Source organism: Melanotaenia boesemani, chromosome 6, assembly GCF_017639745.1.
Source record: "Melanotaenia boesemani isolate fMelBoe1 chromosome 6, fMelBoe1.pri, whole genome shotgun sequence".
Classification (NCBI taxonomy): Eukaryota; Metazoa; Chordata; class Actinopteri; order Atheriniformes; family Melanotaeniidae; genus Melanotaenia; species Melanotaenia boesemani.
The window spans coordinates 427,327-439,964 of record NC_055687.1 but is presented as its reverse complement, the minus strand read 5'-3'; positions in this window follow the sequence as shown (position 1 = coordinate 439,964).

Sequence of the window (12,638 nt, the reverse complement as noted above, 5' to 3'; positions counted from 1 at the left end):
TGTTCCGGTGTTCCGTTACCTCTACACCAAACCGCACGTGCACACTGCATGGACATGCTTAACCCTCAGGTTCCAGCTCAGTGATTGGCTAACATCCGGGGCGACCAGTCAGAGTGCAGAGAAGGCGCGTGGACAGCAGTCATGTCGGCGGTGGGCGTGGCCTGAAGCCAGCGGGCCATAAATGACAGTAGAGTCATCAGAATAGAAACACATCTACTGTAAACACACCGAACAGCTGCAGGTGTGCACACAAACACACACAAACACACACTGAGTGTCACTTGGAAAACGTCTGAAAACAACAAGATTCAGGTGTCAGAGCCCAGAACCAGGATCGGTCCAGAACCAGGATTGGTACAGAACCAAGACCAGCCCAGAACCAAGACCAGTCCAGAACCAGGATCAGCGCAGAACCAGGGCCCGTCCAGAACCAAGACCAGCCCAGAACCAGGACCAGTCCAGAACCAGGATCAGTCCAGAACCAAGACCTGTTCAAAACCAGAACCAGTTTAGAACCAAGACCAGTTCAGAACCAGGATCAGCGCAGAACCAGGGCCCGTCCAGAACCAGGACCAGTCCAGAACCAGGATCAGTCCAGAACCAGGATCAGCGCAGAACCAGGGCCCGTCCAGAACCAAGACCAGCCCAGAACCAGGACTAGTCCAGAACCAGGATCAGTCCAGAACCAAGACCTGTTCAAAACCAGAACCAGTTTAGAACCAAGACCAGTTCAGAACCAGGATCAGTCCAGAACCAGGACCAGTTCAGAACCAGGATCAGTCCAGAACCAAGACCAGTTCAGAACCAAGACCAGTTCAGAACCAGGATCAGTGCAGAACCAGGACCAAGTCCAGAGCCAAGACAAGTTCAGAACCAGGATCAGTCCAGAACCAGGGCCCGTCCAGAACCAAGACCAGCCCAGAACCAGGACCAGTCCAGAACAAGACCAGCCCAGAACCAGGACCAGTCCAGAACCAGGATCAGTCCAGAACCAAGACCTGTTCAAAACCAGAACCAGTTTAGAACCAAGACCAGTTCAGAACCAGGATCAGTCCAGAACCAAGACCAGTTCAGAACCAGGACTAGTTCAGAACCAGGATCAGTCGAGAACCAAGACCAGTTCAGAACCAGGATCAGTCCAGAACCAGGGCCCGTCCAGAACCAAGACCAGCCCAGAACCAGGACCAGTCCAGAACCAGTATCAGTCCAGACCCAAGACCAGCCCAGAACCAGGACCAGTCCAGAACCAGGATCAGTCCAGAACCAAGACCTGTTCAAAACCAGAACCAAGACCAGTTCAGAACCAGGATCAATCCAGAACCAAGACCAGTTCAGAACCAGGACCAGTTCAGAACCAGGATCAGTCCAGAACCAGGACCTGTTCAGAACCAAGACCAGTCCAGAACCAGGATCAGTCCAGAACCAAGACCAGTCCAGAACCAGAACCTGTTCAGAACCAAGACCAGTCCAGAACCAGGACCAGTCCAGAACCAGGATCAGTCCAGAACCAAGACCAGTTCAGAACCAAGACCAGTTCAGAACTAGGGCCAAGACCAGTCTGTTGTTTGTTTATTTGTTTACAAACTCAAACAGCTGAGTCATGGTTTGGGCCAGAGTCTAGATGTAAAACTGAGAAAGTTTTTCTTCACTTTTCTACATTAAATAATCACTTTAGTTGTAATAACAATTTTTCATAAAATCTAGACCCTATAAATAGATCTCTTTCTGACCCCCTTTTCCTGGCCAGTGCTCCTGCGTGGCCCCCATCAGACCTTTTGTAGACCCGCCCCTGCATATCTGAAGTAGAAACCCTGTGTACCAGCACCCAGCTGCTGTCAGAGATACGAGGCTCTTCTGCGGATGTAGCTGGTAAACCTGACCACACCTCCGGCTGAGTCGAGTCCTCCTCCTCGTCCGACGTTGGTTTCCATGGTGATCATTTAAAACAAAAATAATCCCATTAACATCACTGGAACTGGCCAAGAGCAGTCAGTAGTCATATGGGGTTACGAACAGCCGTTTGGAAAAAACGCATCACTTCCTTTCTGCCAAGAGCAGCCAGTCAAGTTTCATACAACATACCATCAACATGATCACATTTAATTCTTTTATTACCACAATGAACTCTGAGTGGATGTCCGTTACCATGGTAACACGTCATCTACCAGCCACAGAGCTGTCAGTCTTTTCTCAGCACATCACGGTTGCAGCGTGGTTCACAGATATCAGTTAATCTTTGATAAAAGGCCTTTTTTATATTAAAAAGTCTAAATAGATGGTTTGAAGGATCCAAGGATGATCATGACTTACCTCCTGTTTGCTTTTTTCTTTACTGCAACTAAATGGGTGAGACGGATGCCTGTGTTGAGTCATCAATGCAATATTAGATGCCATAAATATTCATTAATACCACAACTGCATCCACCCACTCACATGCACACATGGTTAGCCTCCATCACACTTTTATCACAACAGCCCTGCATACGTTCGGCAGGCCCATTTTAAACAGTTTAATATCTTTTATTGGAAGGTTACAGAGTAATGTGCTTAATGTGGAGTGCAAACACTGCAGTAGCAAGCCGTTAAAAGCAAGAAAAAAATATAAAACCAACATGCACCTTAACGCTGGAGGTCAGTCACACCTGGAACATTTTTCCTGGCTGCCACACTTTGATACTAAAACAAGACAAACGTCCCTCACTGTTCCAATAATCCCAGATGTGGGAGAGTCTCCCTGACTCCACGTATTGCACAAAGAGTAGGTACCACTCCCAGCCTCCGCATGGACACCGTCGGCTTGTATGCCGTGCCGTCCATCCCACAAACAGACGTCAGAATTTGCCCCAAAGTCGCAGAAAAAAAATAAATAAATAAAAAACAACAATCTCAAAATCAACTAAAATGCTGTTTGAGGGAATATCAAGGCAGAGTATTTTATTACCAAGACTGTACTTTCTGTTCCAGGTTTGATGTGTTCCTGATACCATTTCCTGTAATGGAAGCCGACAAACACTGAAAACCTGTGTGCGTCTGCTAATGCCAAGCGTGTATTTTCAAGTGATTCAACAATGTTTCAAAACATTTTGCAACTCTATGCCATCCATTTTGAGCAACCAGCCCTTCCAGAACACCAAGGCTCGGTTCTCGGTCTTCACTCGTTACCACCAGGATCTGAAAGATGGATGCTGAAGTGATTCAGGACATGCAGGACAGCGGGTCCTGGTTTCATTGCTTCCTGGTTTCTCTCTATTGCCTCTGCAACCCTAAGAGTTTTCAACCCATCCATAAACCTGACAAAAACAGAAGTAATGAACTTAAAGGAGACGTGGCGGGTGGTTCTTCTCATAGGGACCAGTCCCTCCAGCTGCATGCAGTCCACCATCTTTGACCAGCAGATTGTTGTGCCACGCCTCAGGTCCAGCATTAACTGTGTCACATGAATGCATTTATCCCAGCTAGAAGAATTTAAAATCATCAGAACTGGGTCTTATCAAAGTTTAGGGTACACTGCTTTGATTCAGTGTACACAGGCATGGGTTGAAAAAGGACAATTGGTAAAATCTGTGCCCATTAAGTGTAGCCGGTACTCCAAACCAGACAAACTATCTGCTCATACAACTGCAGCTGGACTAGAAAATATGCAAGTTATATATTGCAGCAAGTTTAATTTGTGTTTCAATGTCAGACACATTGTACATGTGACCCTTGTTTTTGGTTTTATTCACAGAATGCAGGTCTACAATAAGTGGTGGGGGGAGTAGACTCCGGTCTCTAGAGAACAACCCCTGTTCTGTGGTATAACTGGTTCCATGGTCACACCAGTTTAAGCAGCATTTTCCAGCTCTACGTGCAGAACTTTTTGAAGGTCTTGGATATTCCTACCCTCATTTAAGCTTAAACATTTGTATCAGTGTGATGCTGAAGCCAACATCAGACTTAATTTTTTTGAAATGTAACATGTTCACCACAGCTCCAGGGTCTTGATTTTCTCCTTGCATCCAAGTATTCCAGAGGAGACATTGCACTGACTTACTGTTCCAGGGCTTTCTGGGTTCGTCCCTCCACAGAGGCTGGCACAGCTTCCTGGACAACGGCAGCTTTTCCTTCTACTCTGTGAAGCATCCCGGGACACCCAAGCAATCCCAAAGACCCAGAGGCCTCCATGACTGCGAGCATCTGCCACTGTTTGTGCATCCATGATGCAGAAAACAGAAGAACAACAACATTATTAGTAAAAGATTACTACAAAAAAAAAATATCACAATATTATGGAGAGTGCTTGTTTCCTGGTCAATTTAGCTGCAATTTGATTAATATATCCACAGACAGCATTCTGAAAGATTACAGCATAAGCCATGCCAATGTGCTCCCCACTTCACCAATACAGACTGAAACTTACCCTATAACTTCCCCCATAATTCCCAATCATCCACTACTTCCATGGTCACTGGGGGAGGGGGCAAAGCGCAACAGAACTATACAGGCGCTGAAAAAAACGGGTGGCCTGATCCCTCCATGGACTACAGCCAGCATCTTCCAGCACCTTGTAGTCATCTGTGTCCGTAGCTGAAAAGTGAAAACAAACTGACTCCCTGTCTCTCAAACAGCAGTAAACCCAGGGATGGCTTAAAGGCAGCAGCGTAGTGTCTGGTACATTACCCCGATGGGTCTGTCTGGTACATTACCCCGATACGTCTGTCTGATACATTACCCCGATACGTCTGTCTGATACATTACCCCGATACGTCTGTCTGATACATTACCCCGATAGTTCTGTCTGGTACATTACCCCGATACGTCTGTCTGATACATTACCCCGATAGTTCTGTCTGGTACATTACCCCGATACGTCTGTCTGGTACATTACCCCGATACGTCTGTTTGATATATTACCCCAATACGTCTGTCTGATATATTACCCCGATACGTCTGTCTGATATATTACCCCAATACGTCTGTCTGATATATTACCCCGATACGTCTGTCTGATACATTACCCCGATACGTCTGTCTGGTACATTACCCCAATACGTCTGTCTGGTACATTACCCCGATATGTCTGTCTGGTACATTACCGCAATTCGCTTGTCTAGTACATTACCCCGATACGTCTGTCTGGTACATTACCGCAATTCGCTTGTCTAGTACATTACCCCGATACGTCTGTCTGGTACATTACCCCGATGGGTCTGTCTGGTACATTACCCCAATTCGCTTGTCTAGTACATTACCCCGATAGTTCTGTCTGATACATTACCCGAAACGTCTGTCTGGTACATTATGCTGATAGGTCTGTCTGGTAAATTACCACCATGTGTCTGTCTGGCACATTACCCCAATATATCTGTCTGGTACATTACCACCATACGTCTGTCTTATACGTTACCCCTATACATCATGCATATTACGATACAAGGCAATACAAAGGGCTTTACATGATTAAGAAATTTAAGCACAATTTAATTCTTGCATGTTGAAAACAAAACAAGCCTTTACACATCAAAACTGAATTACCTCAAAATTAAAAACACTCATTATGATCTTTCACACAGTCACACACACAAAATGCAACCCCCCTAGAGTCTTTAACTTCTGTCTCCAAGCTGAAAGAAGGTATAAAATATTAAAAGTATCAAATAAATAAATACCTGGCTTGATGCTGCTGTGAGGAAACCATATTATAGGGATTCATCCACACCAGGAGCCAGTCCACCCATGTCTACTTGGACTATTGCTGTGGCAGCCATCGCGATCAGGGCAGACCGGGGCCCACACCACAGCCATACGGCTGCAGTGCAGAGCCTCAGCCAACTAGACAAGGACAATCACCAAGGCAACAACGTCCAGACTGAGCAGGTAAAATCCCCGGCGTGGAGGATCCCCATGAGGAAAACACTGGATTTAAAACATAAATTAAATTACTTTAAGAAACCATAAGAAGAGCTAAGAAAGAATGAATAAATGAATGAATGAATGAATGAATGAATGAATAAAAATCAATACAGTTGAGTAAAATGAAAAGAAATTAATGTGAAATACAATTATGTAAAAATAAATGAAGATCAAATAAAATTCAGTTAAAAGCCAAGCTAAAAAGGTAGGTGTTAAGCCTCCTTTTAAAAACCAGTAGGCTCTGTCAGAAATGTACATCCAGTTTACAGCTGGGCTTCTGTTAGTGAAAGATAATATAGACAGAGAAATGAACAACAGGTGAGGCAACCTGCAAAAGAAACCCGGTGAGACAAATAAGTTGGAGCATTAAACAAGAAGTACAGTTAACAGAACAAGGCTGTGGGACGCATGGAAAAGCGAAAAGGTTTGTGTCTATGTGAATGTTAGGAGAGTAAAACTAACCTGCGGTCATTAAATTGGCCAAATCCTCATCCTCATCTTAATCACTGTCAGAAAGCGAAGTATTAGTTCAAGTTTTTGTATTTATATGTCATGAGGACCAATCTGCCTCGCCTGCAGCTCATGCAATCAGGCTCATCTCATCTGCCTGGACTCATGAGTGCTCCCTCTCCTCACCTGTTTGTCAGCTTCCCCTCATTCTATTCTATTCTATTCTATTCTATTCTATTCTACAGTCATTTATCAGACGCTTTTATCCAAAGCGACTTACATTTGAGAGGAAGAACAACACAAGCATGAATTCAAACAAGATGGACGTCATAATTAAGTTGTAGTCAGACTGCTGGAGTCCAGGTGGACCAGGTGCTGTCATGTAGTGTTAGAGGCACTACCTGTAGTTTTTGTAAGTCATTTTGTTTAAATACAAGATCACGATTTCATCAAACAATATCATCTTGGGCGTAAGTCCACGCAGCTTATTCAGTACTTCAGTACAGCCAAAGATCTGGACAAATCTTTCTACCTCATTCTGAGTAGAAGAGTTAAGCTAAGTGTGGAAATGCTCCTTAAACAACTGAGTCTTTAGCTTGCTTTTAAAAGTGGATAAGGACTCTGCGGATCGGACGGAGTTTGGTAGATGGTTCCACCACCGGGGAACAACAGAGGAGAAGAGTCTAGCTACTGATGTGGCGCCACCTTGTGGTGGGAGCACTAGGCGTCTTTCACTGGCAGAGCGTAACTGTGGAGAGGGAGTGTAGCTCTGGATTAAGGAGTGGAGGTAGACCGGAGCTGTTTGGGTTATTGTTTTGTAAGCCAGAAGCAGAGCTTTGAATCTGATGCGCTGCAACTGGAAGCCAGTGGAGAGCGATTAGCAGCGGAGTGACATGAGCTCTTTTGGGCTGGTTGAAGACCAGACGTGCTGCTGCGTTCTGGATCATCTGCAGAGGTTTAACTGAGCATGCAGGCAGGCCAGCCAGTAAGGAGTTGCAGTAGTCAATGCATGAAATGACCAGAGCCTGGACCAGGAGCTGGGCTGTGTGTTCAGTCAGGTAGGGTCTGATCCTCCTGATGTTGTAGAGAGCAAATCGGTAAGATCGAGCAACCGAGGCAACATGGTCCTTAAAGGTCAGCTGGTTGTCTACCATGACACCAAGATTCCTGGTAGAAGACGTAGGCACAAGCGTGATGGAGTCAAGCTGCACGCTTATCTGTGGCGGTAAGGAAGGATTGGCTGGAAAGACAATGAGCTCGGTCTTGGACAGATTTAGCTGAAGGTGGCGATCCTTCATCCATGCGGAGATATCAGCAACATGCTGATATTCACATTGAGACATTGTGTTGTCAGGTGGGAAAGAAAGGAAAAGCTGAGTGTCATCTGCATAGCAGTGGTAGGAGAAACCATGAGAGTTAATGATGCACCGAGTGAGGAGGTGTATAGTGAAAAGAGAAGAGGGCCAAGCACCCTGAGGCACCCCTGTTGTCAGCCCATGTGATCTGGACACGCCCCCTCGCCAAGATACTTTGAATGATCTCTCTGTGAGGTAGAACATAAACCACGAGAGGACAGATCCTGAGATGCCAAGCTCCGAGAGTGTGGAGAACAGTATATGATGGTTGACCGTGTCAAAGGCAGCCGACAGGTCCAGCAGTATAAGGACTGAGGATTGACCAGCGGATCTGGCAACCCGTAGGGAATCAGTAACTGACATGAGAGCAGTTTCAGTAGAGTGGCCTTGCCTATAGCCAGACTGATATGGATCTAACAGGTTGTTGTCTTGGAGGAACTGTGAGACCTGACTGAAGACGGCATGCTTTAGTAGGTTTTTTTTTTTTTAACTGTTCCTGTCCAGCATCATAGCAGCAAAATGATAATGTGGTTGCTGTATCGTGCTGAACAAATTTGCTCTGCCAAGGGGAGGCCTATGGGTAAGGCTCCTCTTGATAATGTGATTCATTTATTTACTTTCAATCACAGAATCTATGTAATCATGCTGGACCTGACTGGAGGGGACAGAAAAAGATGGAAAATAGTAAAAAGATGCAAAAGAGAAAGAAGAAAGGAGACAAAAAGATCACAGACAGAAGGAAACAACCCTTCAATCCACACCATCACCAGACAACAAACTGTTACACCTGTACATGAACACACCAGAAAATTTCCTCCAACTTTTACAAAAACAAAAAAAAAAACAGGGCTGCTAGTCATTAAGAGTTTTTAAATAATAACCAAATCAAAAAGACATAACATGAAAGTAGCATAACAGCGACCAGATACTAACTCACAGGAAAAATACAAAGAAGAATTATGTCTTAGTATAAAAACCCACTGGACAACTCAGTGACTGTGTCAGCATGCAGAGGATGAGGAAGAGGAGTGATTAGTGATGAAGAGTGGTGAGTGAGATCGTGCAAATGTGACCACGCCTCTACGGAGGTCAGCGGCAGACCAGGGCAGCCCAGAGACCCGGGCCCCCAGCAGAAGCCCCGGGGCACCAACCCAAGCTACCCTACCACGAAGATGACTCCAGCCCCACCCAAAGGGCGGCAGAGGAGAGCCCCAGCAAGATCCCCCCACGGTCGTGAGGTACAGGTCCCAGTGGGCCAAGATCAGCAGCCGCCGGCCCCGTCAGGGACCAGCCACCCAGGGCAGCCCAAGCGAAGGGCCCAGGGCCCCAGGAGCCCAGAGGCGGCCGCCCCACCCCCCAAAGGAGGGGGCCCGCAACATGCCTAGGAGGACCAGGCCCCCCCAGACAGCCACCTGGCGTAGGCCAGCACACACCCCGATGTTCCAGCCGCACACCCCGGGAACCAGGGCGCCATCGACCCCCTCCCCCCACCCTCCACCTACTCCAATCTGCACCCCATATAACCCCCACTCACACCCTCCCCTGTGCCGTACTCACAAGCACTCACCACCACACAGTCACGTCACACATAACACACCCACCATGCCCCGTGGGGGACACCGCAGGCGGACCAGAGGACAGTGAGCTTCAAGCACCCCCCCTCGACCCAGCATCCACAGTGCCAGCAGCCCACCAGCGCAGCCACCCCGGGACTTGGCCCCTAAGCAACCACCTTCCCCCGCTCGCCCCCGGCCACAACCAGGAGGAACAGGGGTATGAGAGGTCCCCAATACCCTCTCCCTCCCCGCTCGGATTTGTGCTTCTGAGGGTGTAAAAGTAACACCGGACTTTATTCTTTACCTGCTGATCCTCATCTGGTGACAGACAGCAGCTCAAATCGTAGCAGCAGCAACTTCAGGTGGGAAAGTCTTCCTCATCAAAGACGCTCTGCAGCGTAGCTGCTTGGTGAATCTCGCTTTGCATCCTGCAAGTGTCTGTCAATCATTCTTCCTGCATGTCCCGCCCCGCCCACTCTCCGCCCCCTGATCACCCCACACCTCCCACCCCAACCCTTGCAGTTATAAAAACTGGGTGTGTTTTGTAGGTCACAGTTAATGGGAATAACTAGTCTTAGACCAGTTAATAGTGTAGTCAGATATTGATGAGAAGGTGTTAATAAGTGTGATTGTCTAGGGGAGAGATGCTGGTGGGTTCTGGAGGAAAAGTAATACATCATCAACATAAAGACTTATCTTATGTTCTATATTGTTGGCACGGATTCCTTTAATCTTTTTGTTTTGTCTTATGGCAGCAGCTAGGGGTTCAATAAAAATAGCAAAGAGTGATGGAGAAAGCGGGCAGCCCTGTCTGGTGCCTCTCTGCAAACAGAAGCTTGAAGACGTTTGATCTCGCTCTAGTAGTTTAGACATGAATGGAAGCAGTGAGACCGGCCGGTAGTTTCCAGCCTGGGCTGGGTTGAGTGTGGGTTTCTTCAGCAGCGGGGGAACCCGAGCTTACTTGAAGGCAGAGGGAAAGACACCGGATTTAATAGAGGAGGTGATAATATGGGTTACTGCAGGTTTGATTGTTGGTAAAATGCTCTGCAGGATGTCAGAGGGAACAGGATCAAGAGGACAGGTCGTGGGTTTTGAGTTGACTAGAAGTTTAGAGACTTGGTCCTCATTTAGAGAGCGGAAGGAGCAGAGTGAGGCACCAGTAGCTGGTTTGGTAAGGCTGAGTTGGTCAGGCTCAGTGAATTGGTTACTGATGTTAGCGACCTTTTCAGTGAAGTAGGAAGCAAACATTTCTGCAGTCAGCACAGTGGGAGGCTGAGCAGGTGGTGGAGATAGAAGATAACATGTCATGTGTTATAGGTGATAAAAGATGTGGCTCATTTCATGCTTCAGCATCCACAGCAAGGACGAGGTCAAGAAACATGGTTTTTATCAGCTTAAAGTCGATCGCTTTGTACCACTGTAAATTTTAATTTGTTATTAATTTGTATTTCCATTGTTCCCTCGTATCACAGAAAGAAGTAGTTTTATCACTGGAATATATATATAGAGAGAGAGACATCCAGGGGCCCAGAGAGCTGTTGTCAGGTCTCAGCCTGGGTTTGAGCCCCAGATGTAGGAGCAGACTGCCCCCTGCTGGACTGTCACAGACTGTCATTCTGACCTTTGTAGATCTGGTTTCACTGGTCACCGTGGTTAGTTTTAGTTATTTTTAGAGAGCGCCTTGGGGTTTTTTCTTCTACTGGCCTCTGTGGACATGGGTGGGCCGGCTCCTGGTGTGATCAGATGACACTGTTTCCTTACAACAGCTTTAAATCAGATATTTATTACTTTTATTATCATTATTCTGAGAGACAAACATGAGGGAGTTGATGTTTGTGTAGGGTGGAGGGTAACTGCTGTGTTCGTGCATGTGTGTGGACGTCTGTGTCACTGTGTGTGAGAGAAAATTAGTGTGTTTTTTAAATCGTTATGTTGCTTGCTTTGGTGTGTGAAGGCTTGTTTTACTTTAAAGGGGTAGTGCACCCAAATATGTTTTCTGAGCTGTAAACAACAGAGAATGAATTAATTGTGATGAAAACTATAATGTTCATAAAATTTGTATTTTTTAAATTTCTTTTAAAAACGGGATTTTGTGGGTAAAAAAAATGGCTTCAAGCACCCCCCCCTCGACCCAGCATCCACAGTGCCAGCAGCCCACCAGCGCAGCCACCCCGGGACTTGGCCCCTAAGCAACCACCTTCCCCCGCTCGCCCCCGGCCACAACCAGGAGGAACAGGGGTTTGAGAGGTCCCCAATACCCTCTCCCTCCCCGCTCGGATTTGTGCTTCTGAGGGTGTAAAAGTAACACCGGTATTTATTCTTTACCTGCTGATCCTCATCTGGTGACAGACAGCAGCTCAAATCGTAGCAGCAGCAACTTCAGGTGGGAAAGTCTTCCTCATCAAAGACGCTCTGCAGCGTAGCTGCTTGGTGAATCTCGCTTTGCATCCTGCAAGTGTCTGTCAATCATTCTTCCTGCATGTCCCGCCCCGCCCACTCTCCGCCCCCTGATCACCCCACACCTCCCACCCCAACCCTTGCAGTTTCTGGCATTTTTCAGATTCACCAGTGGGTGGAGTTACGCAGAAAGCAGGGGGTGGAGTTACACTTTAAAATGCATAACTTGTTTTTACCATGTAAAGCACTTTGTGTTGCCTTTGGCAAGAAAAACGCTTTATAAATAAAACTGATTTGATTTGATTAAAATGATCCCTATCTCCCCACTAGCAGGCGCAAACCTACGTCACAACGTGGTGGTCACGTGCCCATGGACAGCAAACCCCGCATCATACCAGCATCTGTGTTGCAGTGTGCAACTCGTTCTCATTGTTTCCTCTGTGGGTTTCTGATAAAAATGATGTCATCAGTATAGTGATCCCCTCAGTGTCGAGGCTAGAAAAAGACCTGAGACAACATTCGCTGCCGTAGGACTGAGTGGATGTCCTGATGTCTGTCCACGTCACACTGTGAAGGAGCTGCTAACAAGAAACATGGAGAACTTCACAGAAACCACCAACAGAGCTTTGTTACTTTTTCTGTAAGCAGACATTTCAGACTAAACAAAAACAGTCATGTTTTACTCCGCAGTCACTAAATGAGCTGAGCGCATTGAGAACTATTTGATTATCATGTCTTTCATCTCAGCAGCGTCTTGTCTGTGAAACACAGTGACCTGCGGGCAGGTGAGGCCGTGGTGAGCTGGGCCTCCTCTGACTGGTGATCCAGTACAAACTGGGTTCATGATGCATTTCTGGTCCTCACCATATCCAATATGAACGTTACAGAAATATGTGTTATACAGCATGTCTACCTCACATCAAGGGGGCGCTCTCACACACCAACACGGTGTGTATGTGTTGCCAACTTAGCAAACTTTTTTTTTTTT